The sequence below is a fragment of the Haemaphysalis longicornis genome, unplaced genomic scaffold, assembly GCF_048455015.1.
Source record: "Haemaphysalis longicornis isolate Haplotype H1 unplaced genomic scaffold, Haemaphysalis longicornis Haplotype H1 scaffold_6, whole genome shotgun sequence".
Classification (NCBI taxonomy): Eukaryota; Metazoa; Arthropoda; class Arachnida; order Ixodida; family Ixodidae; genus Haemaphysalis; species Haemaphysalis longicornis.
This window is the reverse complement of record NW_027526407.1, coordinates 59,453,695-59,479,008: the sequence shown is the minus strand read 5'-3', so window position 1 is coordinate 59,479,008 and position 25,314 is coordinate 59,453,695. Positions and strand designations below refer to the sequence as shown.

General features: G+C 48.3%; 1 protein-coding gene across 1 annotated transcript in view; it reads right to left on the bottom strand.

Moving 5' to 3' along the window:
- Positions 1-16,704, bottom strand: part of LOC144142768 (atlastin-2-like) — a 36,846-nt gene extending 20,142 nt beyond the window's left edge. The window contains exon 1 of the mRNA XM_077674473.1: positions 16,559-16,704. The gene's annotated coding sequence lies outside the window, so the exon portion shown is untranslated. The remainder of the gene's footprint in view (positions 1-16,558) is intronic.
- Between the last annotated feature and the right edge of the window lie 8,610 nt (positions 16,705-25,314).

Genomic DNA, 25,314 nt, shown 5'->3' with positions numbered 1-25,314 from the left:
ATTTTTTTACCCACCTGCCTAAAAAAAATGAAGGAAGCTTACACGAACACGTAAGACTTGAAGGTAGCGAAACTGTACGCAAACTTCACGGCCATCACGAAGGTTTAAGTCCACGATTGCCGTCGATCTGCTTCTTCGCTGCCGCAACGACATCTACTCCATTTTGTTGTAAGCTTCTTTTATTTTAAAGCAAAGCTTTCTACCTCTACCTGCCAACGGTTCTTTTGTGGTGCGGGACAAGAAACTCCCGACGCGGCTGGGGGTAGGGAGGGTGCTTTTTACTAACGGAGCACAGTGTAGATGGCGCAGGGATAGGGCGCTATTAACCAGCTTTCCCCGCACACAGGTGACTGCTCACACCGCCGGGCGCGTCGGCGATCCGGCTTGGTCGTCTGCTTTAGCGACGGTTGGTTTGGTCCTGTTTTCCCGCAGCTCCGCGTCCGTTGCGCCCTTCCTTCGCACTGCTAGATTAACTAGTTCGACAGCACCTGCTGGGTAATCCGGACCCGACGGAATTAAGTGAGCGTACGGCATAGATACGTTAATGCTTGCATTTCAGGGTGGGAAAACAAAATGTGGAGACCACATACAGGCACGTGGCCGCTAGAGAAACGCTACCTTTTGCGCACTGCTTGCCATGACTGAGACTCTGTTTTTTAAATTGGTAAATACCGATTCGGTTGTGTTTTAAGAAGTATTACAAAATGCGAACGGAGCAACTGGATATGATAAACAGCGATTATGAAAGTTCCCTCAGGTTTCTCATATTTCTCAAACTTAGGAAACTAACTAGTTTGAATTGGTATGAAAGGCAATCACTAAGCTCACATGCCAAATTGTTTCGGTGTCTGCGCTTGTGTCGCGCGGTGATGTACCCTGAGCTAGCAGATCAGGATGGATAGGTTCCGCTGTCTCGCCCTTCCAAAGACGCTCCTCTCCGTTTTCTTTGCGCCGACGCGCGGCCGGGCTACCGCGGCGGCGTCCGCCGCTCTAGCGCAGCTGTGCCCGACGCTGCTGCGTTCGGCACGCCGCTCCCGCGAATTCCAGGTAACGGCTGGCAGAATTTCTGGTTTCGCTCTTTGGAGAGCCACGTGTGTGAATTCGAGGGACGTAGGTGGGGCAATTGTTGTGGGTGTCGTTTGAAGCTTTGATTTGCAACCACCTTCACAGCATGGATTGGAGTCACATTTTTTTGCCTAAATTGCAATGTCCTCTCCGGAATTGTTCATCCCCCTGAACGTTAAACCTCTACAGTTGGGCCTGGGTACCGTCAAGTATACTCCGTGCATTAGCAGGGGACGTGTTTTAATATCACCGGTTTACTTTTTCATCAGTTGCAGCGTAAGAAAAATAATTCTCCAACAGCCAAGTAAATGCTACCTCCAAATTCGATTGTTTGACCACCTAGGACACTTTGTTAGCAGTCACGTATTCGAAGGTGTGAGCCAAAGGTTTGTTAAAATTGAGCTTTAGATTACACTCAGTTCCTCATTATTACTCTAATTGCTGGGATGTATTTTGAGAGAGCTATTACGGATGTGCTGTCACGATCAATACGTCTCCATTCCGCCTTGCTACCACCCCCGTTCCTGCCCTTGAAAGGGGTCTTAGACACGTGAAGCACGAGATGTAACTCTTTGGGGAGAGACTAGTAACTTGGCCGACATCATCACCCCCTTTTGAACCAGTAGCAGTAGGTAGCAGTTAGACTAGTCAGTGAAGCGCATAACCGAAGACGAAGCGGCAATCAAAGAGACAGAACAGCAGTAGAAGCGCTACTGGAATAATGCGGGACCGGCCAGCCTTGCTGCGTGCGTTATCTGGTTTTTTAGCGCTGTTTTTTTCCAAGACGAAATACGTTGCCCCGGCAAGGTCGGAGGCTAAAGTTTTTTTCAAAAGGAGAAAGTGAGTGCCTTACGCTAACAGCATTCTCTGCTATATCTGTTATCCTTATTTGGATCCGCTAAAAACGCGAAGTTGTACGCTCTACGCGTCGTACAAAACTGACTATTATACCCGGCCCAACTTCGCTCACTGCATATACCGTGATGACACGTTTGGGTATGCCAAAGTTTGGACAAATAAAGCGATGTCTGGATTGCAGGTTGCATTTCGGGAGCGTCGACCGAACGGTCTACGCTCCCGTAATATCATATGCGTCTGCATCTCATTCACTCGCCTTGTCCCTCCATACGGCGTTGTTTTTGTCCGTCCACTCCCCTCCCCCATTCTCGTCGCCGCGCGAGCTGCGCTCTCCGCCGCTCACCCCCTCTCCTCTCAGATTGCGAACACTCTCTCGCGAGGGTCATTGGATTGGATTCGATTGGATTGGTTTGGCTTGGCTTGGCTTGGCTTGGCTTGGCTTAGATTGGATTGGACTGGATTGGATTTGGATTGGATTGGATTAAAGTGGATTGTGTTGCGTCATAGCCGCGCGCCACGTTGCGTCATAGCCGCGGCAGGGGGTTCACGACACGTTTCACGCGATGGGAGAATCAACCTAACGGAAACAACGGAACCCCTTATGCGTCGCATCTACACAGGGGTTCCCGCGAGGGGAGGTGGGAGTAATTTTGGTAAAAAATTGGGCGGGTGTACATAAGTGAACTCCAGTTCGGATCGAGACCCCCGCGACTTAAGCAGCATTGGCTCACGGAGACCTGGCGACTTCATTCTGGTTTTGGGCTATGGTCTTGTCGCTGCTAGCGGGCATCAAATGACGACTTCATGGTTACGACGTTATGCCCACACAAAGTGGACGCGATGGGTGAGTGTGGCTTTGGTTGTTAACCGGCGCGCACGAATGGGCTGGGCGTGTTTGACAGGTATTAGGACTGGGAGGAAACTCGGGCATTGTTTTGCCCTGCAGGGTTGAACTCGGGACGCCCGTGGTGGTTGTTACTGCGGCGTGGTTTATTTTTATGGTCACCGTAGCAGGCATATTTCTACCCCGACAGGTCTTTTAAACGAAGGAGGAATTTGGAGCTTGTTTTTCCCTCTCCAGAAGTGCTGTGTATAAGATGTGCAGTCGTCTGGGGACAGACCCCCCTTTGCCATGACTTAGAGGCGGCTTTCACTCCAAGACCATTGCGAATCAAGTGTAGTTGCGGTTTTACGCCATGGGCCGCTTCTACAGAAGCGTTCGTGGCGAATGCACCACTGACCGCCACCAGTGGACCGTCAGCCAGTGTGTGCACATATGGTCAGTGGAGTCGTGTTTCCCAAACCTCGCCTTTTGTTCAGGTGGTTTGGCAAACATGGCTCCCGCAGGTTCCTACCGCGTGTCTATCCGTCTGCAGCCGGAGCCTGCGCGTCAGTTATCGTCTGCCCGCAAAACAGTTTCGAACGAGGCGTTGCATGACCGTGCGTTTTGTTTATCATCAGCGCGGCAGAAAGTCTCCCTCGAGGTGTTGCGTGACGCGCGTTTTTTGGAAAACGTTACTGGCGGGATAGCTTATACAGGAAAGCCCGCTTATATCGAACGCGGATATATCGAATTATTGCATATATCGCGAATCCTTGTATAATTCTGGTGAAAATTACACGCATTTAAACCTTTTTATATCGAACGCGATTTCGCTCAAAATGAATATATAGAACTCTCCCGCGCGGGATTTTTCGCTCTCCTTAGGCATGCGGCAGGCTTTCCCGCATTACATCGGCGCGCAGCGGTGGCGCGGGTGTCACTTGCGACTTCCGCGCGAGCTCGGGCACGTCCAAACGGGCTCTGGCAGAGTGGACCAGGGACCCTATTCTCGACTGCACAAATTCCCGGGAATTGCAGGAAGTTTCTTCTGATTGGATTTATATTTTGGTCACGTGCTTCGGGTTGACAAAGCGGTTGTGTGTGCTGCCATCATTTTGACGTTTTATGACGTTTACGGGCACCAGATCTAAAGTTTTGGCTTATTTCTCTTTCATGAAAGCGCATACTTCTTGGCCGGCAATAAAAATCCAGACTGAAAGCACTAGACATGACAACGTAGACCTGTCTTTGCTATTCAACAAAAATAATTCCTGTAATACACGCCCTCTCTGTGATTGGCTTGGAAGGCATAACGTAATTTAAACAGTTGGCGGGAACGAACACGTCATGCATTGGCAACTTCAGTCTGCGTAAAGGTGACGTAATGTTACGTAAGAGCTCGAAAATGGCGGCTGATTTTGTCGCAAAATAGGGCAAAAAATTGCCCCGGCTTTCGGCGCCGCGAAATGTCCACAAATTTGCAGACGGCACAGTTTCGCATGACGCGCGGTTTGAAGCATGTTTTCTACCAAAAGAATTAATAGTTTCGACTGTTTCCAAGTCAGCGATCCGGGAACACACAAATAACGTGCCGTAGTTTGCTTTTATGTTTGGCAATAAAATAAAAAAAAATATTTGTTTGGCGTAACCGCAACATAAGAGGGCAGTACAAGTCTCGCCATGACAAAGAGAACCCAATGCATGGTATTTGTCCTGGCACCTCCAAGTAATATGCTGGGTGACACGATCGAACTCAAGAAAAAAATAACAAAGAAAAGTGACTATTTGGTTCATTACAGCGCTTATTGAAGTCGAGTTTGACGAATGAGTGAAGCGGCGACATCGGTGCGCTCCGCGGTTATGAGGCGTAGCGCTTCGCTGCTCTTATGTGTCATACAAGCGATGTCGCCGCCGTCTTTTTTTTGTGATCACGCCATAAACTTGTGACATAGCAGCAGACGATAGTGTGGCGGCGTGGGAAGGTGATAACACAACAAAGCTTGCATTGAAGCAGAGAGCCCAACTATGTTACTAAAAGCGATTGAAAGAAATAACTAGGCATGGCAAAAATATTGTGTGATGTTCTTTAGCTTGACATCCGCATTTCGCTCGCTTTTGGATCAACGTTACTCGATCGCCTTGTAGTGTTGACGCCAATTTTGACCTCCAGAAACGTGTTTTTCTTGTCAGCCTCAGCTACCTTCTTAATTTTCATAGTACACGCCAAGTGTTTTTATATCCTTCTTGTGCAATATTTGATACCTTGGGTGCAATATTTATGAGTGAATCGTCCAATTATACTGCATGTCGTCATAGCTATAGCTGCAGCACGTCACTGTTGCTTACGTCGTGGTTACGCAAACATGGCGAATTTCCCGGGAATTTGTGCAGTCGAGAATAGGGCCCCAGCTCCACGCATGCATGCCGTTGGAGCCGAAAGCGCCACATTGGGCGCTGCGGGCTGCGGTGTCACCGAACTTCAAGTCCGCGCCACTCGCTGCGCGCACTTGCTCGGTTCGGTGGGTTCGCCGTTATTCGTTTGTATCCATGCTTGTCTCCGCTCTGTCGAAGACGCAGAGGACTCCGCACCGCTTCCGAGCACGAACGAAGCCATCGCTGTCGTGGTCCTGCTACGGCGATACTGCAGCGCTATTGAGGGCAGCGGTTTTTTTCTTGTCGACTGTATAGATACCGTGGAGCAAGCAGTCACCAGCAACGCGTTGCGCTCCAAGAAGCAGGCTACACTCACGCAGTTCTTCCGCCACGCAGTTCTTCCGCCTGAGGAGCGCGCGAACTCCCACAGAGAAAGCAGCGTCTGCCTTGCACTGGCGGGTTGCAGCGGTGTTGTCCATTCCACAAGCCGCTGGACGCCGGGCGGAAGATACTGTAAACGGAGCGTTTGAAGGCCGGGACAGTCCCTCAACATGTGGTGTACAGTGGGCGTGGCTCCAGTGGAGCAAGAGGTGCAGGCAACTGTGGCCACAGATTGCGCAACCTCGACGGCATGGTGGTGACGTTTTGGCACATACGCATGCCACTTGGCCAACACATCATCGGTTAGCGCGGCACCAGCCCGTGCCTTGTGTAGAAGTACTTGTGCGCCATGGGGCAATCCAGCGGGCAGGGGGGGCGGGGTCTGGTGGAACCAAGTTCCGCAACGAGTGTTTGGACGCGTGCCGTGCTGCCGCTTTTGCTTCTGAGGGGCCGGGGTCGTATTGTGCAAATGGGACGGGCAACGCCGGGTTGGAGCGGAGTTCGAAGTGCTCGCTCGCGCACGCGTAAGCGGTCTCGCTGCCGATTCCGCCTGCGTGTCCCGGGACCCAGTCTACCCGAACGACTATATTGCGTGTGTCTCGCAGTCTGCGACAAATGGTCTTGATGAGGTCGCAGGTGGTTCCGACGTATGGGGTTTTGCCAAGTCGTTCGAGGGCTTGGGGGCTGTCCGTAAATATTGTGAAGTGGTGGTTGTCACCGGCGCCGTAAGTTGCCTCAATGTGCTCCGCAGCGAGAAGAACTGCCGCAAGACGGGTCTGACATGGGCTTGGAGGGTGAAGAAATTGAATTCTGCGGGAAATGCGCATTTGGCCGTCAATACAGGAAAGTGAAGCGTGAGATGTTGTTTCATTTAGGACTGCTGTTGTAAAGATGGCGCCGGCTCGGAGGTCTGCGCGTGCAGCAACAGCGGCGCGCTCATGGTGGTTATGGTTTCGGCCACGCAGGCGAGATAGGGGCTTTGGCACACGAACCAAGACATCTTCCCAAGGGGCTCGAACCGCCGGCAGTTGCGGTAAAAGCGAATCGCTCTGACCGGAAGCCAATTTTTGGACAAGCTGCCCCGCGCGGGTGGCGGCGCGTCTCCTGTTGTGGCCTTCGACCCTCTCAGTTATGATAGCGCGCGGGGGGGGGGGGGGGGGGGCAGCTGGGAATAGCGGTAGAGTTCTTTTCCACGCGGGTGTGCCGAGGTAAACCAGTAATTACTCTGAGGCTTTCGCGGTGTAATGTCTCCAGTCGGTCATATTGCGTCTTCGTAAGGGCAAAGCATGGAGCACCGTAGCACGCCTTGGAAGTCAGGACGGCCTGTGTAAGTGTGCGCAGGACCTGCGTTGTTGCCCCGCCGAAGCGGCCTCCAATTCGCTTGATGATATGAAGCTGCTGCTTCCAAACACATATGATTTGCCGGATCCATTCACTGGCCCCTCCGTCTTCGTGGTGTGGTACGCCAAGTATCCGGAGCCACCTGTCGGCAGCACGCTCGATGGGTTGACCATTCAGCGTGAAATGTATTTGTGCCTGCAGATGGTCGAGCCCTCCAATGACGAGGTATTTTGTCTTTTCTGGAGACGGACTCATTCCAGTCGGAGGCAGGCACCTGTCAATGGTATCAAGTCCGAGCTGAATTGTGTCGATGACGTGCTGCGTGTTCAGCGTATATCTATAGTGCATCGATGGTCAACGCAGATGGTGATATCATCAGCGTACATAGTGTGCTGCAGGTGTGGAATGTGGCGAAGTTGTTTTGCAATCTTCCGCATCACTAGGTTAAATAGCGTGGGCGAGAGGATGGCTCCTTGCGGTACACCAGCTGTATTTGTGAGGACGCGGGGATGGTTTAGCTCCATTCTAATTTCAAACGTGCGGCCATTTCAAAAGCTTTTAACAAAATTAATTACGCCCGTATCCGCCCCACAGTCCTGGAGAGCTTCAATAATGGCACTGTGGCGGACGGTGTCGAAAGCCTTTTTGAGGTCGACTGCCACGATCACGGCGGGGATCTTCGTTCCACGTCGGCGCTTCTTGCTGGTCGAGTTGCGGAGGAGCAGCAGGCTGTCGTGGGTGGAAAGACCAGGGCGAAATCCAGTTTGCCCTGCGTCATAGTACGGCTCTGCGCCAGCGTGCTCAAGAATGTAGGTTAACCTGGTGAGAACCATGCGCTCAAGAAGCTTGCAAAGTGTAAAAGTCAAGGAGATGGGCCTCATGTTGATGTTATTCATCTTTTTCCTGCCTTGGGAATGGGGTAAACTACGGAGTGCTTCCAGTCGACTGGCAGCTCACCGGACATCCACACAGCGTTTAACTCTGACAACTGCATTTTGGCGTCTTCATCCAAGTTTTGAAGCATACGCCATGTAATCCCATGTTTACCGGGCGCGCTCCTCACGTTGATCGCCCCCAGAGCGATTGCCATTTCCTGTGGAGTGAACGGCGCATTTTGGGCCACATCATTATCTGGTGGTTGCCATTGATACGTAGTCGCTGCCGGGGGAATGCTGGGTTGCGGGAAAAATGTGCGAGCGGCCTCCTCCTCAAATTCTGCAGCGGAAAGGCTGGTTGCCAGACAAATATTGCGGCCCATATGCGCGGCTTTGGCCTTCCCTATCAGCTAGGGTACGAAATGTGTGCCATAGCTTGGCTGAACCGGTCTTTTCATTAAAAGAGGCGCAGTGGTCGAGCCAGCGCGATCGCGCTAGTCGTTTGGCGTACCGTCGAGCCTCAGCCGCCTTTTTACGTACCCTTAGAAGATCTTTGAACAGTCTTCCATTGTTCAAGTACTGAATGCATAGTTGTTCCCTCGTATTCCAGAGATTGACAATGTGTTTGTCCGGTACCGGCATGTCTTCACTCACTTGGATTACGCGTGTGGAGTCCTGAACTGCGCGCTTCAACGTTTGAGTGATGGAAAGATTGCCTTCACATTCAGCCATAGCAGCACGGAAGGCATCCCGATCGACTGTTTGTGTAGTACGCTTGGACTGTCGGAGGCTTCAGGCGTTTAACTGCAGCCATATGGAGTAGTGGTCGGAGCTCATGGGATCTGCTCCGCAGCGCCACTCTTTAATAACGCGGTGATCTGCCCATGTGAGATCTACGGTGGTATCGCGCTGTCTCGCGTGAAGTCCGCGCCTCGTAGGGTATTCCAAGTCATTGATGAGTGTAAGGCGGGCTGCTTCAGTAGACTCCTGAAGTTTGTTGCCACGTGCGTCCGCCGTGCTGTATCCCCAGTCTGGGTGGTGTGCGTTAAAATCTCCTGCCACAAGGAATCGGTCCTCTGGGTACTGTTTTCTCATGTCGAGCATCCACTGGTACCCGACATTGCCCCCTTGAGACCCGTGGCGGCAGCAGCTGGGCTCAGGACGCGCGTAATATACGCAATTAGCATAGTCTTTCTACCAATATATAAACATACAGCCACGATCTCTTGGAAGCTACTGCAGTATTGAGCAGTATCGATTTGCGCGTGGGGAATATCCTGGCGCACAAACACAGCCGCCTGTGCCTCAACCTTGTTTGATTGTTGTTGAGTTCTGGGCACACGATGTTCAATACTGGGTTGGAAATAGCCTTTGTATCCGGAAATACCAGGTGTATCTCCCCGAGTTTCTTGCAACAGGAGTGTGATGTGCCCACCGACACTACGGAAGAGCTCATTGAGCTCGGCCGCACACTGTCGAAGAGAGCGGCAATTCCACTGTAGTAGGTCCGGAGGTGTGCCCGCTGTGGATGCTTTACTGGATAGCTGCATTTTATGCCTGCTCGTTGATCTCTGTAGCATGTTGTGGAACTGGTGTCGTGGTAGTCATCGTTTGCTGTATTACGCATTGAGGAATGCTTTGCGCTATGAGCTGCGTAATCTGCTGAACTAGATGGTTGAGTTGCTGCTGGTGTAATTGTTGTTGCGCCTTTAGAAGACGGTCCACCAAAGGGCGAGGTTCCCCTACCGTTGTATTATCCGTTGTAACTGTAGTTGATAGCTGTTGTCGTTGCTCTGTAGCCACAGGAATGGCATGGATCACCTAGGAACTCTGGTGGTTGGGTGGTTGGGTTGGGGATGCACTGCTTGCCTGTTGTTTGCTCGGTTTCACTTGAAGGGAGATGTCCGGGTGTTGACGCTGGGCATCAAGTTTGCAATGCTCCACATATTCGCTCCGTTTGCGGTGAACCTCAGCCGCTTTATCTTGAACAGTGCGCAGGAGGTTTTCTTGATCCTCTTCCCAATGGTTGTATTGAATACGGAGCTGACCTATTTGTTGCTCAAGGTGAATCAGCCGTTCGTCAAAAGCAGCACGCTTATGTTGCCGTTCACGCTGCAAATCTCTGCATCGCTGCTCCGCGTCCGTGCATTCTCTGTCGTAAGTCGCAAGCACTTCGTCGTTTGATTCCGCATTTTCTTCTGTGCGAACTGCACCCGCTGGTGCGAACTGCACCAGCGATTGTAGGCGGTTGGTTTACGCAGCGCGGCTGAACGCTCGGTAATGAAGTAGCGTCAGGGAGAGGTGGGGGGCCCACTACTGAGCGATGGGAGATGAGACGAGGCATTGAGAGCTGTTGAGAACTCCAAGCTGTCTTGCTGAGAATGTTGAGGTGTTACTAATATTGTTTGTCGCGTATTGAAAAATCCGTCTTTCCCTGAAGACGCCTCCTATTACGTCCTTGTTTAAGGACACCATGAGAAGGCGAAAACCAAATTTAAGACGACAACACTAAAGAGAGAAAACATTTCCTTGAACTATAGACTACATAAAACGTCCTATGAGCACAAGTAAATCAGCAATGCTGGAATAACACGCAGTCAGCATAGTTCTAACAGCAGAATATTATCATTTCTTTACGCTATGCTGCGTGATTCTGTGGTTGTTATCTCGGGGGGGCTGTGATTTTGTGATTTTCTCAGTTGTCACTCGTATTACATTAGGGTCTTAATATTGTTACAAATCCCGGAACCTACTACATAAATTCTGTAAATTCGATATTGCTCCAAAAAAGGCGAACCAATTTTCCTGAACTGAGCTGGTTTCCGAAAAAAAAGTAACGCTTTAATGCTTGGCAATTTCGTATAAATGAAAACTCTTACTGCCTTCAAATTTTCCTAAGTCAACGCCACTCACTGTGACCACGTCATCAACCGGCTTTTTTTCGCTTTTTTTAGCGGACAGTTGTAGCACGAAGAGCCAGCTTGACGTCTAGAACCATCTGCCTTTTATGAAAGAAACACGATAACAGCGGGAACTGAAGGCCGCGAATGCTGTTCGGTACGTAAAACTAACGCGTATACCTTGTGCACGTAATCGCCTTCGCTTTCGGCCAATAGGGTTCTTGACTGATGGGTATTTTACCATATATAAGCAGGAAACAGGCGGGTGGGTTCCAGGTTCTTTAGTTTGTGGAAGTACTATGCGAAGAATAAGTAGAGAGACCAGGCTGCGAATAATAGGCATAGCCATAGGCGGGAAGTCGCGTCGGGAAATTGCTACTGAAATCGGTTGTGCCAGGGCGTCCGTAGACAGAATTGTGCATGCGTACAAGTATGAAAACAGAATCGCCGATGCAGCGAGAACTGGCAGACCGTCGTCAACGTCCAAGATCAGGACCTTGCCATCATAGCCATGGTGAATTTGGAGCCGTCCCTTTCATTGACCGAGATACGGCGGCAGCTATCCTTGAATGTGTCTCTTTGCACCATTCGGTGCCGACTGGCTCAAGCCGGTTTGAGCAGCCGAATTGCATGCCAGAGGCCCCAGCTCTCACCCAGAGAAAAGGAAACGCGCCTGGTATGCGTGGAAGACCACAAGTCATGGAAGGAGGAGGATTGGTCTCAGGTCGTGTTCAGCGACGAGTCAACGTTCGTCAGCCGATGGGACCAACAACAACGTGTGTGGCGGCTTGTAGGAACACGGTAAGATACACTAGCTTTTATTTAGGTGTTATACACTGAAAAAAACAAAGCCTAGGCAACAATCTACAACGACATTTATTCCAAGAAAAAGCGAACAACAGAAACATTCTTACGCCCTCGAATGTTTTATGGCCTTTGTATGGTTGGGTGTTGCGCGCTTAGGATTCTCTCAGATTAATTGGTATCTGATCCAAAATTTGTGTGTGAAAGAATGTTGCCGGTATTCCCAACTTTTCGCCTAATAACAATCGTAGCATTATAGCGCGATGTGTTTATAAGTGGAGCTTGATTACGGCGAAATCTTTGCACGGTTTAGAAATCGCGAACATTTTTGTTATTTCCATCCAGAACAGAGGGTTCTAACATTCTCACAGTTCTCACAGTTTTAATGTGTGTTCTGTGGGGCGTCGCTTGGGCTGAAGTGGTATAATCACAATCTACAGCGTCAAACGTTGGTTGTTTTCTGCTTTCAGAATATTTGCAAAAACACTGCAGCAGAGAAAGAGGTATCGTTTAGCAGAAAGCAAGTTTGATGCAGTCCCAGAAGCATGGACCCAAGTAGTCAATACCTACACAAAATCATAATTTGGAAGCCCAGAGGCGTCAATATCTTCATTCAGTCAAATTAAGCAACTTTCTCAAAATGAAATTTCGTGCTGTTGTCTTTTTCTTCAGATACGACCCTGATTACATCAATACCCGCTGCGGTGGCTCAGTGGCTAAGGCGTAGCGCTGCTGAGCACGAGGTCGCGGGTTCGATTACCGGCCGCGGCGGCCGCTTTTCTGATGGAGGCGAAAAGCAAAAACGCCCGTGTGTACGAGATTTCGGCGCACGATAAAGATCCCCAGGTGGTCAAAATTAATCCGGAGTCCTCCACTACGGCGCGCCTCATCGCCTGCGTTGCGTCGGCGCGTTAAACCCTACAATCAATCAATTACATCAAGATGGTCGCTTCTAGCGGGAGTTGCTCCGTCAGCGTGTGGGGCTTCATGACGTGCCATGGATTGGGGCAGTTCGTATTGAAGGGACGCTCACGTCAGGAAAATACTTGGAAATCCTCCAGCATGTCCTGCTGCCGTATCTTTTGGATGGCGACTTTCCTGACGGCCTCTTCGTATTCCAACAGGACATGAGCCCCATTCACACCGCAAAGTGAGCTCCTGTTGAAGGAGTATGGTTATATACCAATGAGATTTGCTGAATGGTATTTTTCTGTTTTGTGTTCTGTAGGAAGGTTAAGCAGTGCCTGGACCAAATTGGGGTTATCGTGCTAGAATGGCCGCCAAAAGGGGCCGATTTGAACGTCATTGAGAATGTATGGGTCCTGATGAAGAAACATCTAGGTCAACGTTCCCTGCAGGAAGAGTTCCGAGACCATCTGTGGTCTGTTGTGCAAGAGGAGTGGGAGCGCCTGTGGCAGACGCGGAACTTGGTGAAAAACCTGTACCGCTCTCTGCCAGGCCACGTGTTCGATGTGGTGGATGCGAAGGGCAGCTTCAGGCGACACTAAGACAAAGCTTTCAGCGACCGTGGCAGCCCCGCAAGACTTTCCTGTTAACCTGAACAATTCGTGTCAATGACGCTGTATTTCTTGCGCATCAATGCGCCCTTAATCATTTTTTGTTCCGAAGACTGCAAACGGCAGCTTTAGCTTTTGAAGACCAATCGGAACCGGATTGAAATCGAGGGTTATTGCCTGGAACATGTCTTTAGGTTCTCATAACAACGCCAGACAGCGCCTTATTATCTTATCTGTTATTCAGAGCTGAGCGCGAGCGAGTTAGCTTTTTTTTTTGTAGTGTGCCTCGCCCGGCAATCTGCTTGATAGGGAAAGAGTTTCACCTTGCTGTCGCGAAGCCCGCATCCCGTTCGCAATTTTTCGGTTTTCGAGAGAGGTACGTTGTGTGTTGTGCATGAAAACGGCTTGAACAGAAGTAGGACGGTCTGGCTTTGTTGATGTTTGCGTGTATTGGGAACGGGGAACTGCACTGACATCAAGAGCTCATTATCCGGAGTTCATTTCATGGACGGTACAGAGCGTCCCAGGTGTAATCGTAGAATGTTGAGGGTTTGTCCATTTTTTTTTAATTTCCTTGGCGTCTTGTGATAAACACCTTTTAATACCTGCACGAGACAGAGTTGCGTCACGTCGCTGTTTATACGCGCACCCGGGATTAGTTGTTGTGGCCAACCAGTGGACTAATGGGCGTTAATCGATAGGCCCTCTTCACTCGCTTTGGCGACCTCCTTTTGATTTGCGAAATTGTAATAAAACCGGGGGTTTTGGTATTTTAGACAGATGCTGGCGGAGAAGAGCGAACTAGAGCACAGGGTGTCGGAACGAAACGAAAACCAGAAACGAAAAACAAAAAAAACGGAATTTTTGGCCGGAACGAAAACGAAAACGTAACGATATTTATTACATCGTTCAAGAGCGAAACTGAAAAAATTTCGTTTCGGTTTTAGGTTTGAGTGGCAATTTCATGTGTTTCAGGATTCATTCAATTTACATTCAGCGAAATGAGAAATTGCCGTCGATTGCTTGCATGAAATCGTCTTTCGCCTTGCTGCCTGCTTCCATACTCTCTCCGTTTGTGCCGATAGGCGTGCTGCTGAGGTCCACGCGTGATTGCCACGGGCATCTGGATTCGATGCAGACGTCGCGGCATTATTTATTTATTTAGTTTAATAAAATACCCACATTATTCCTACGGCATTGTTTAGGGGGTGTGATACATAAAGAAACGAATATTCTAAAACACGACATAAGAACAAGGAGCAAAAGCGTACAACCTTTTGCATACACCACTAGCAGCGCAAAAAGCAGATTACAGCCGCACACTCAATGCAAACCGCTACAAGTCATGTTGCCCTTGTAAGGAAGTGGTGCCAGAGCGCAGCGGAAAATATTTCATAAGGAGCGCGGAAGCAACCATGTTGGACAGGGCACTCCTATCTATTATAGTATTTTAGAAAAATACGCTTGCAATGCGGAAGTGCGCAATAATTATTCACCAATTTTCGTGCTGTTATCCCTTCGTTCGAATATATACGGTGGAAGGGGGGGGGGGGGTTGCTGAAGATACTGATGGTAATTCATTGCTACATAGTCGCACACAATATCTTTTAATATTAAAAACTGGGTTTTTCAGTGTTCCGTGAGAGAGACCGTTTTAAACTTTCAACAGTAAGATCACAACTATACGAGTTTTTCAAAAATTATATTTAAAAAAAAACTATTAAGCATCACTTCATATTCTTTAACGTAATTTCACAATTCTCAATACTTTTTAACAATTTCATACATATCAATTTTTCTTGCGCAAACACGAACCGTTATGAACCGTTACGAACCATTATTTTTTTAGTTCCGGAGCTGAAACGAAACGGAACTTTTATTCATGGAACGAAACAGAAACCGGAACGAAAAACATTTCGTTCCGACACCCTGCTAGAGCAGGCGCAAGGAGACGCCGAAAGACCGTCGCTGGTCAGATCTTTTGCTCTAATTGTCGTTGAGTATTTTTATGCTTTCGATGTACACAGAGCAACATATGAAATAATGTCTTGGTTATAAGCAACTGTGATCGCCAGTATATGACACAAGTTAAGCCCAGAGTCTCAAGAGCCTTCGAGTACTTCATGGCAAAAACCAACATGTTACGCTAGCGGGTTAGACGAAATAACACGCTACATTGTCGTCAATAACCTACTGTTCTTTAGTCAGCAATGCTCTCGGTCTAATTCATTGGTTCCGGAAGAAGGGTCAGTAGAGATAAATGCACGCAAAGCAAACATCGCCGCATACAATTCACGGACGCTTGATCGTGCATGTCACCTCGTTGACGTCGTCTTCGCCTTTGGCGTTTTCTTCTGGTTTATTCGTAGGAACAAAGTCACTCCAATAAATGCTATTTCTACAATACTCTGCTGCGTCCTTCACTACGTGACAACAGAGAAATATGTAAGCGCCAGTGCATTTGGTTTGTTATTTCTTTTGCACTCCCGAAATTGACCGTAACGTCTGAAAGCCACGGAAATAAAAATTAACACTTCAAACCCACTTGTCTACTAAACTTCCACCAATAAAGTCATTGCTATACACAATAATTGTAAAAACCGGATTCTGCAGAAAATACAGCACATAAGATAAAGGGGAGTATACAGAATTTTGATTATTCCAAGCCTTTGCGTATTTTCTGCCATTAAAATTTTCTTTTTTTGTGTGCGGGTTATAGCATTGCTGCTGTAGGTAGAATTTTATGACGCAATTTAGGCACAGGTGACCAATTTGGAAGCTTGGTATCCCAGCCACTCTGTTCAAAACCTTATATACGCGCCTCCGTAACACAACTGGAGACGCTCCGTTTTATTTGTTTCAATCCCTGTCCTCGGATGTGCAAGCACGGAAAAGAAATGGTGTATCCTGCGATAAGTATTTTATGCCTGCACAAAAAAAAAAAACGCCCAAAATGAACTGCGCATGCTTCGCCAAAGGTGTTTGCGCGCTGCCTAAACCAAAAAGCAAAAGCTTGGAAGGTGCGCGGCTGTGCCCGAAACCGCGTGGTTCCAAATTCATCCTGAATCCACCAGGACGCCACCCGCCGCGAAGTGCCTGCGCTGAGAACTGTCCGCGCGGCGCACTTGCTGGCCGCGCCTGTTACAGAAAGAAAGAGAGAGCGTCCCCCTCACTCTCTTTAGCAGCGCAACCAGCCGACAGCCGTGAGCGCAGCGCCCCTGCTCGGCAGAGCGCCTGCTCCGGCCACGGGAGCCGTGGCCCACAAAATTTTGACAAAGAGTGTACGTCAAAAACCGTACAAAAATCGGTGAGCAAGCAAATGAAAGAACTGGAAATAATTGCCTGAAAAAAGTGAGACGATGACGAGTTGCGGGAAGAGCACTAAACCATTTGCGATGACAGAAATTGTTCGGAACGAGGGAAAATATTACGCACGCGTACTATAGGGTTAAACAGTAGCGGAAAAAGTGTTCGAAACAAAATGTGTGTGATGTAAAGTAACAAATATTTGTCTGGAATATGGACGTGCACGTGGCATAGAAGGCGGGCTGTTACAAAGGGCGATTTGACACAGCAAGAAAGTCGAACGCAAGCAGGACACGAGAAGATTGTGTAACTCACACATCAGCGGTTTGTCGCCATCCCATCTGACTGTGTAGGTCGGGTAGCTGCGAGCTCCGTAATGTTTGTGAGCTGGAAAGGAAGGTGACGACTAGCGCGGCCACAAAACAGAAGTCTAACTACACTGTCAGGAAATTTTTCTGACGGCCCGGACTCAAGCTGTTTGGATAATGAAGTTTTTTTCTCTCTCTCCGTCTCTCCCACTCTCGTTACTGCCCAGCCTCCCAGGCCAAAGCGGCACCTTTTGAGAGCGATGACTACTTTTTGTGTTGAACTGAAGCTGCCTTCGATAAGCGACGCCGGACAACCGCGCCTCTCCAGATAAACCCCGTCCCTCTGGCCACCGCCGACAAAATAGCGAGCTAGGCTGTACCGGCAGATAACAGAGCCGAACAGTTACCCGTGCAAGATATGGGCCGGCGTTCTGCGTTCCACAATCACGGAAAAAAAAATTACACCATCTTCCCACGTGGGAGCCCTGAGGGGATGCAAAGCCGTGGAGTAGTAGCGTGTTAATTGGTTGTTAGAGTAAAGACACGTGTAGTAGCGTATTAAATGTCTTCTTTATTTATCGAGTAGTGGGGAACGTTTTGCGGCTTCTCCTTCTCGAAGCGAGGAATCCGCTGTTCGACGCTGGCGTTTCGAAGCGTTGTCACGTTGCCGCCCGCCATCTGGATCAGCTACTCACCGCTGGCGTTTCAAAGCGGCTTGTCGTTCTCGAAGCGAGGTATCCGCTGCTCGGCGCTGCCGTTTACGTTCGGCGTCGCGAGCTCTCCTCTGTGCAGCCTCATCTTCGGACGTGCTCGCGGTTCTGACAGCGTGCTGGCTGCCGCTAGTTGAAGGTGTGCCAGTCAGTTCGCTGATGGAATTCATGGCGTTCATTTGCAGTCATCGGACGGCGCAGTGCCGAAGAAGCAACTGAGCGGAGCGCGGACGGGTTTATTTGCACAGCAGAGGGAGTGGAGAGGAGGAGCAGCGCGCATGCGCGTGATTGTACAGCTGGTGGGCAGAGGGGAGGGGAGAAGGAGCAGCGTGCGCTAACGCAGAGGTGGTGTGGAGAGGAGGAGGGGAGAGAGAGCAGCCTTATCACAGCTGTTGTGGAGAGGAGGAGAAGTGGGGACGCCGGACGATGGAGGGTCGACTAAGAGATGCTTTGCATCGAAAAAGCCGATTCAGTGCTGCCTTTTACACGTAAACAAAATGAATCTTCCCATGGCGGGGAAACAATTGTTTTACCGCCGTGGGAAGTGCCCACTTTAATTGCCTCTTGCGGAAGCACTCGTTCGTATTCGGGCTGGCGGAAAGAACACTTTAGTCGGCCATTTCGCGGTCGTCAACGCCGTGTGCATCAGTGGCCGTCTAAACCTTCCAAAACTTAGGTTAGATTGCTCTGCCCCTTTTTGTTCGGAGCGTAGCCTGGCTCCACTCTTTTCCCAGCCTAACCTGAAGTCGGACATGTACACCCCGCATAGCGATATTTTCGTGGGCGTTGCGGAGATCGAAATGGTATAGATTAACCCCTGTCCCTAATCCGCGGCTCTTCAAATTAAGGATATGTGAAATTGACTCCCAGAACACCACCTTGAAAGCCAAGGCACCGCTGTAACACCTTTAATGTGAATGCACCAGTTATCTGGGATGGTGCAAGATGTGTAGTCCATGTAACACCAAACGGCTCAGGAATTGTACGAGTAAAGGCCGACTGCTCGAACGATAAATTCAAGCTTAATGAATGATGGGAAATGCGTCACATATCTCCGGTGGAAGCTACTTTAGGCTAAGTAGCTAATTCAGATGAAACGGAAGCGGGCTTGATTTGACTCTATAGGTGCGATTCCAACCAAGGTTCACCGGAATGCGAGACGAGCGCGAAACCCCTGGGCAACCACAGCCGCATCATTCCAGCTGATTGGAAATAAAACGAGGGATCCCGTTGTGGCATTCGACTTTGAAACGCGTGCACAAGCCGCAACTAGCTGGAGCAATTAACTGACACAAGGAGCAATTAGGTAGGTAGGAGTGCACGTTCCCGCCGAAAAGTGCGTATATAAGGGCTGAAAAGGGCGAGTTACCAAGCGGAGTAACAATACGGGGAGGAATAAATGTTTATTTCACGAGCGTTGGTGCTGCTGTTAGGGCACCCGCCCAGCGGGGGGCGTCCCTATAGGGGGGCGTCCCTATAGGGCATCCCGGACTATAGTCCGGGATGCCCTGACCTTGGCTGGCGGCTGTCCAGGCCCTCTTCCCCAGTATGCGCTGCGTCCCAGGGTCCGGACTTTTCAGGCAGGCCACCCACTCCTCGTAAGAGGTGGAAGAGTTTGTGGGTAGGCCTAGGGGTTGGTCCGTACTCCCATACTTGGTGCTATAAGGTGCCGGTTAAGGGATATAAATCACAGGTGGCCTGGTATAGTGTAAGGTAGACGGCATGAAGAAGTGTGCAATGAGCTTAGGAGTTTATATTCTTTGGAGGCTTGTGGCTTCTTGTCTGGACAACTCGGGATGTGGAGCCGGGAATGTTCTTTTGATTTGGCGATACGGGAACAGAATATCTTCATATTTGGCGATAGGTTTCGCGACAAGACAGCGCTTGTACTGTCTTTTTTACGTTCTGTCGTCCGCGTCCTTGCGCTGTTTCTTTAAACAATAACATTAACCATACCTGTCCCTACGCACACCCAGGCATAACTGAGTTAAGCCACAGCCAATTTTTTCCAGTCTCAGGGTACCGTAGACATCCGCCTAGAGGCATATTCCCATTTTCCGAAGCAAATGAAAGCAGTCAAGGTGCCGAGTTCGTGGGCGATGCGCTACGGCGCACATCGCCGAAGCAACGGAGGAAGAAAAAGTTGGACGAAGCCTTATGAAGCGACCGCCACTCCAGCAGGGCATGCAACGCGCCTGTGTCGGCAGCCGCACGGCAGATCTTCCGGGTTGATGCACAGTACAGTGGGACAACAACGGGTACATCGACGATTGGTAAAAAATGGGACCTCGTCAACACTTTAAACGGCAGCAGCGGCTCTATCTCTCAGCGTTTACTCCGCTAGCATTGCGTTCTTCCGCATGCAGCGCCACTAGTGGTGTTATTGGCGGTGAGATCTTTGAGTGGCGCCCCCTGGCTCTGACGTCGGCTTAGGGATTCGCGCCGCTGTCGTCTGCTACACTCCGCTTGTGAGGGGCAACAGTGCCTGGGCTAGAAATCACCCGCTTCGTTGCTGTAGTGCGTTAAAAAGCGTATTTCTAGCGACTCAGTTATTTTGCCAGCTTCTGACGCATCTGAATAATTTGAAGCTGTATCCCCCACAAGTTTGCAACACACGAAGAGATTACGAACAACTTTCTTTAGAGTATCGGTCAGAAGATCGTGTGTAACTCGTCCTTTCCTGCTTATTCGCGAGGATCGGCGATCAGAGCTTCTCGATAAGTATTCAAAATGCGTAGGCTTCTTTGCAGTATTTTTGAGATGCTCCTATGAAGACTCAACAGTCTAATACTACGTACCAAGCAGCGGCCTCTACACGCTCATCGCACAGCAGGAAATAAAGCGGCTTTCTTCTGTTTCTTTCGTTGTTGTCTTGTATCAGATTAATGTTTCTTGCTTTTTTTTCTGCCCAACGCATTAATTTTTCTGCGCCGTCACAAACTTCTTATTAGGAGGTTTCTGGATGTTTGGGAGCCTCACAAAAATCGTGTGGATATTTCCTTCATTTTGTATGGCATACGTTCCCTTCTTCACAAATTGGCTTCATTACGGCTGCGTTCAAGAAGGTGCATATCCGCAGCGTGCTTTGTTTATTTACATGCAAATACAATGAGAAGGTTTGTGCTACGCCACCGCGATCGCGCCCTAAACAACGTGGTCCACAGTACTCGAAGGCGGCTTTTGCGCTCCGAATTTCTATCGTAATTATATCGTATCATAACGAACTGACTCTCAACTCGAACAATGATGACATGATTACGGTGTTGAAGGCATGATATACTCGCTAACTAACGTAATAAATAGTATACCTGCATATATTACAAGACTCGAAACCGAAGAAGAATTCCAAGTAGCTCTTCATTGCTTTTCAACCCTTCCAGGCGCGAAGAACAAATCCTATTCTACTCGGGATGGCGTTCTATGATTTGAAGAAAATTACTTTTACTCTCTTGTCCTGGACTGAGGAACCGGCCCACTAACCAGATCGATTTAATTGTTAAGTTTTCCCCTCCTCCCCTTACTCCTCCTCCTCCTCTTGAGTGTAGTTTTCCTATAACGCATATCCGAATATCGGGAAGATATGGCTGTGCAAAATGTTCCGAAATATCCCTCCAGGTCTTAGCAAACATATATGTGTTACTATAAATTTAACGAAGACGTGACTCGTTTTGCTCAATAAACCTCCAGCACGCGCGTATATACACACTGGGTTATTTGAACTCAACCTACAGTTTTTGTAGTCTATAGTGCATGTCGGCAAACTTTCATGCCTTGACAACGTAAAGTGATCTGACAAAACGCGTTCGAGCGTTCGGCAAGGTTGCAAAAACTGTTTTACCTTACATATGATTACCGGGAATCGTGATGCCTTCTGTCAAAGCCGACAGCCCTGAAGGCCTAGAATTTGTTTTGGTCTTCCATTTTCGCTGTTGTCGGTTATTAGCAGCTGACTGTTCCTTTTGTTCGAATACTTACATGAGAAGCCGACGCCTAGCTCCGACTCTTCGCGCTCCGCACAGGACCGGCTTCGCAAGGAATGGGGTGGCGCCGGCAATGTTTCTCCCGTAGCGGTATCCAAAACTATACTTCAATTGACATCATGAGCTAGTGTATGCGATTTTAAGCCTATTATTATGATAAAAATTTACCCACACGCCAATTCTGGTGCGGACAAGCATCAGACGTTGACTGAGCGCAAAGAAACAGCAGGGAGAGCGATCCTGAGTGAAGCAGACGACAAATGCGAGAATCCCTAAGCTGACGTCACGGAGGCGCGCTTCGCAGCGCCGCCTGTGTTCGCGCTCACCGCCAATAGAGCGGTTTTCTTGATTGCTCGTGTCATACGCCTGATGTGGTTACTAAAGAAATCGTCGGTCAGACTGGCGGGAACACTTTTCATAGTCAGAGCAAGGCCATTATTAGTCTGATATTGTTTTCGCGCATACTTGCACCTTAAGCAGCATTCTTAGAAAAGAAACCAACAAATCCCTGATATTTAAATCAATTATTGTGTTATGAATGTGCCTATGCAACTCATGAATGTGCCTATGCAAAGCCACCATGTAACAAAATGTTCTTGTTCTTTCCTTAAAGGCACATCAGGTGAGTAATAAGTCTCCTCGAGGCTTGGTTATTCTGAGAAGAGAATGGCAGCGTAAATATTTTCCGAAAGAAGCACATCGTGGATTCGCTGCCTGTGTTGTCACTTCAGGGTATGGTCATCCTCTTCGCATCATGTCGTCTTCGTCATCTGATATTTACGTGCCTTCTTGGGACCTTTGCAGGGAGTTCTTGTAAGCATGAGTCATTTGACAGTAATCAGGTGTCATTTAGGTTGGAATCTCTTTTTAAATACTTCAAGGGGTCAACTCTACTTTGGATTTTATATAATGGGCAGAAGTTAGTCTCTATTGAAAGGCATGAAGGGGTCAGGTCAGATGTAGAGGTTTAAATGACTGGCTCCCGCAAGTGGCATGTCAACTGAACACTGAAGTCACGCCTCCCTCTACCATTTTTCATCAGTGGCACAAAGCGCATGCTGCCTTTGAATCTATACTGTTAATGTAGTTACTGGGACCACATTGTAACGTTATTAATACTCAAGTGCAGCTGATGAGGATTTTTTTATGGCAGTGCTGCTGCTGATGGATGAAAAAGTGAGTGCTTATTTACGCAGGCCGCTTCGGGCTTACGTAATGAATTTTAGTACACTATCTGTGCTTATAACCATGACCTAGAAGAATTCAAAATGTGCGTATTTGACTTGAACAAGTTTTCTACTTTGAACAAATTTGCATTTCTTGCTCGCTCGACAGAAGCAGGGCTCTGAACACAAGTACACTGACAGCAAGATTGGAGGGTTTTTATTGCACACAACTGCGCATTTTACCTCACGTAAAATTTTTAGGCTGTAAAAATTCTTTCTGTAGCTTGGTAAAACTCGTCACCTGTGTGTTTCCACGCTGGTTTGTTCTCACTGGAATTGACGAAATGTAGATATTTAGTCTGCTTGCTAAATTTCAAAATATGTAACATGCTCCCAGCTATCTGGTTTGTAAATTTTTTTAAGAGCCGCACTGACGTTTAGGAGCTTGGCTGCACTCGCTGCAATCGTGGCCTTAGACCTTCGTGATGGTAATGAAGGTTGCGTACAGCTTCGCTACTTTCAATTCTTACGTGTTACTGTGACCTGTCTTCATTTTTTTTAGATAGTTTTTAGCGAACACAATTTGTGAACGCCGCCGGGCCAAGCTCAAGCTTAAACCGCTCTGCTGGTAAAGAATTCTAGCACAGGTCTGTCTCCACAACAACTTTAGGTTCCCTGGAAATGCCTTTTAAATTGAGGTACCACAGGACCCTTCACGAAAGGAGATGTCGCTACTTTTTAGGGGAGGAGCCCCTTAGGGGCTGGGGCTGTTGGCATCCTGTTCTCGTCGTCGTCGTAATCGTCGTCGTAATCGCCATTCGAATCATCGTTAAATGTAGTTATGGCACTGAAACACCGAGAAACTCGTTTACGCCTCGCTCTAGAACGTAACGCGTGCAACAAAAACACCGGGACATTCGTTAACGCCTTACGTGGAGTGCTTCGTTAACTCGTGCTAAAAAAACACCGGGACGCTCGTTTACGCCTCGCGCTAGAGAGCTTCGTGCTCCAAAGACACTAGACTTCTACAGCAAAGCTGTATACCCCCACCCCCCAACGGTTTCACATCCGCTGCCAAAAACGCCAAGGCGCCAAGAGTACACTTATACACTGCATGCTATGCTACTCCCTCCGCAGGTTTTACGTTAGTGGAGATGGCCGGGGATTTTATAAAACGGCGATTTCCGCGCCATCGCTGGGCAGTCCTTGAAGCTGATCCATATGATTCAATGTTTCATCGAAGCAGAGTTCATTGACACTAGGCGTAATACACTCTTTCCTAATGGGCGCGTTACGTGGCTGCGACCGAAGCGCATTGCAGCAAGCTGGCGCAGCAGCAAGCAAACGCGTGCGAGCCTACTTCGGCAATTCGCTCTCACTACCGAGCGCAGCGTGTCGTTTGCGTGCGGTTTACCTGACAGTGGCTGGGTTTCCTGCGCCTCGGTCGCGGTAATATAAAGGTGACAGAAAAACGAGATTAGCTGCTGCGCCAAAAGACTCCACTGGAGAGCAAAGGGCAGTAGCGCCGCTATGGTGTCGCCGCTGACCGGCACGCACCGGCCACCTGCTGTTTTTGGACATTGTTGCCAGGCTACACTGTGGACTTGGAGTTTCGAATAGAAAAGATGGTCCCTTCCCGCCTCGTGAGAATACTACAGCCGAACCTCGTTATAACCAACACTCATGTAGCGAATTATCGGCTGTTGCACACTAAATACGAACTTTCCTGGTCCACCTCCTATTTCAGTTACACTTATCCTTTAAATAATGAAACCGAAACCGCCACAGCCATGTGCGATATCGGCTATAACGAAGAAATATTTCATTCGCGCGAGGCTGGCACTCGAAAGCTAGAAAAGTTAAACAATTTTGCAGAATTTGTATTTAAAACTTTCTTTTTGCTTTCGTTTTTCAAAATTTCCTTCGACCAATTATCTCCATTTACGCTATCATAACGAGTAGAGTTGGAAATTTTTCGAATTCTGTTTTATTAAATGCGGTGCGTTATACGGTTTGCCATTTTCTGTGATTTTTATATCTTTCTTAATTTTCAGTTTCTTTCAAATTTGGTTCGACCAATTATGTCTATTTACGTTATTATAACGCGTTACATTTGGAACTTTGGTGAAATGTGTATCATTGTGTAAAGGCAGGGCGTGATACGGTTGGAAATTTTCCATATTTTTACAAATATTTGTCTTATTTTTTTAGTGTTTCAAAATTTCGTTCGACCAATTAACCCAATTTACGCTAATATAAGAATTGCAGGTGGAACTTCCGCAAAATATACCTTATGGCGGGCATACCAGCCGTTGTACGGTTGGCCATTTTCCTTAATTTTTGATATATTTCTCATTTATTCATTTTTCAAAAACAATTTCGGCCCATCTTCATTTACGCTAATATAACAATTAAATTTGGGAGTTTTGCGAAATCTGCATTATTGTGGAAATGCAGGGCGTTACACGGTTCGGCATTTCCCGAGATTTAAATAGCTTTCTTATTTTTCAAATTTTTCAAAATTGTGTTGTACCAATCACCTGCATTCCCGGTGTTTTAACGGTTACAGGGGAAACTTTCGCGAAGTCTGCATTTCTGTGTAGATGCTATGCTTTATACCGTTTCCCAGTTTCTTATATTTTGCCGTATTTTTTCAGTTTTTTTTTTTCAGAATTTCGTTCTTCCAATTATCTCCATTTATGCTATTATAACTATTACAGGTTCAACTTCCGCGAAATCTGCATTATTGTGGAAATGCAGGGGGTGACATGTATCGCTCTTCCTCATAATTTTTTTATTTCTGTTATTTTTAGTTTTTCAACATTTCGGGCGACCAATTATCTCCATTTACGCTATTATAATGATTAAAGACGGAACTTCGGCGTTCTCTACATTTTTGCGGAAATG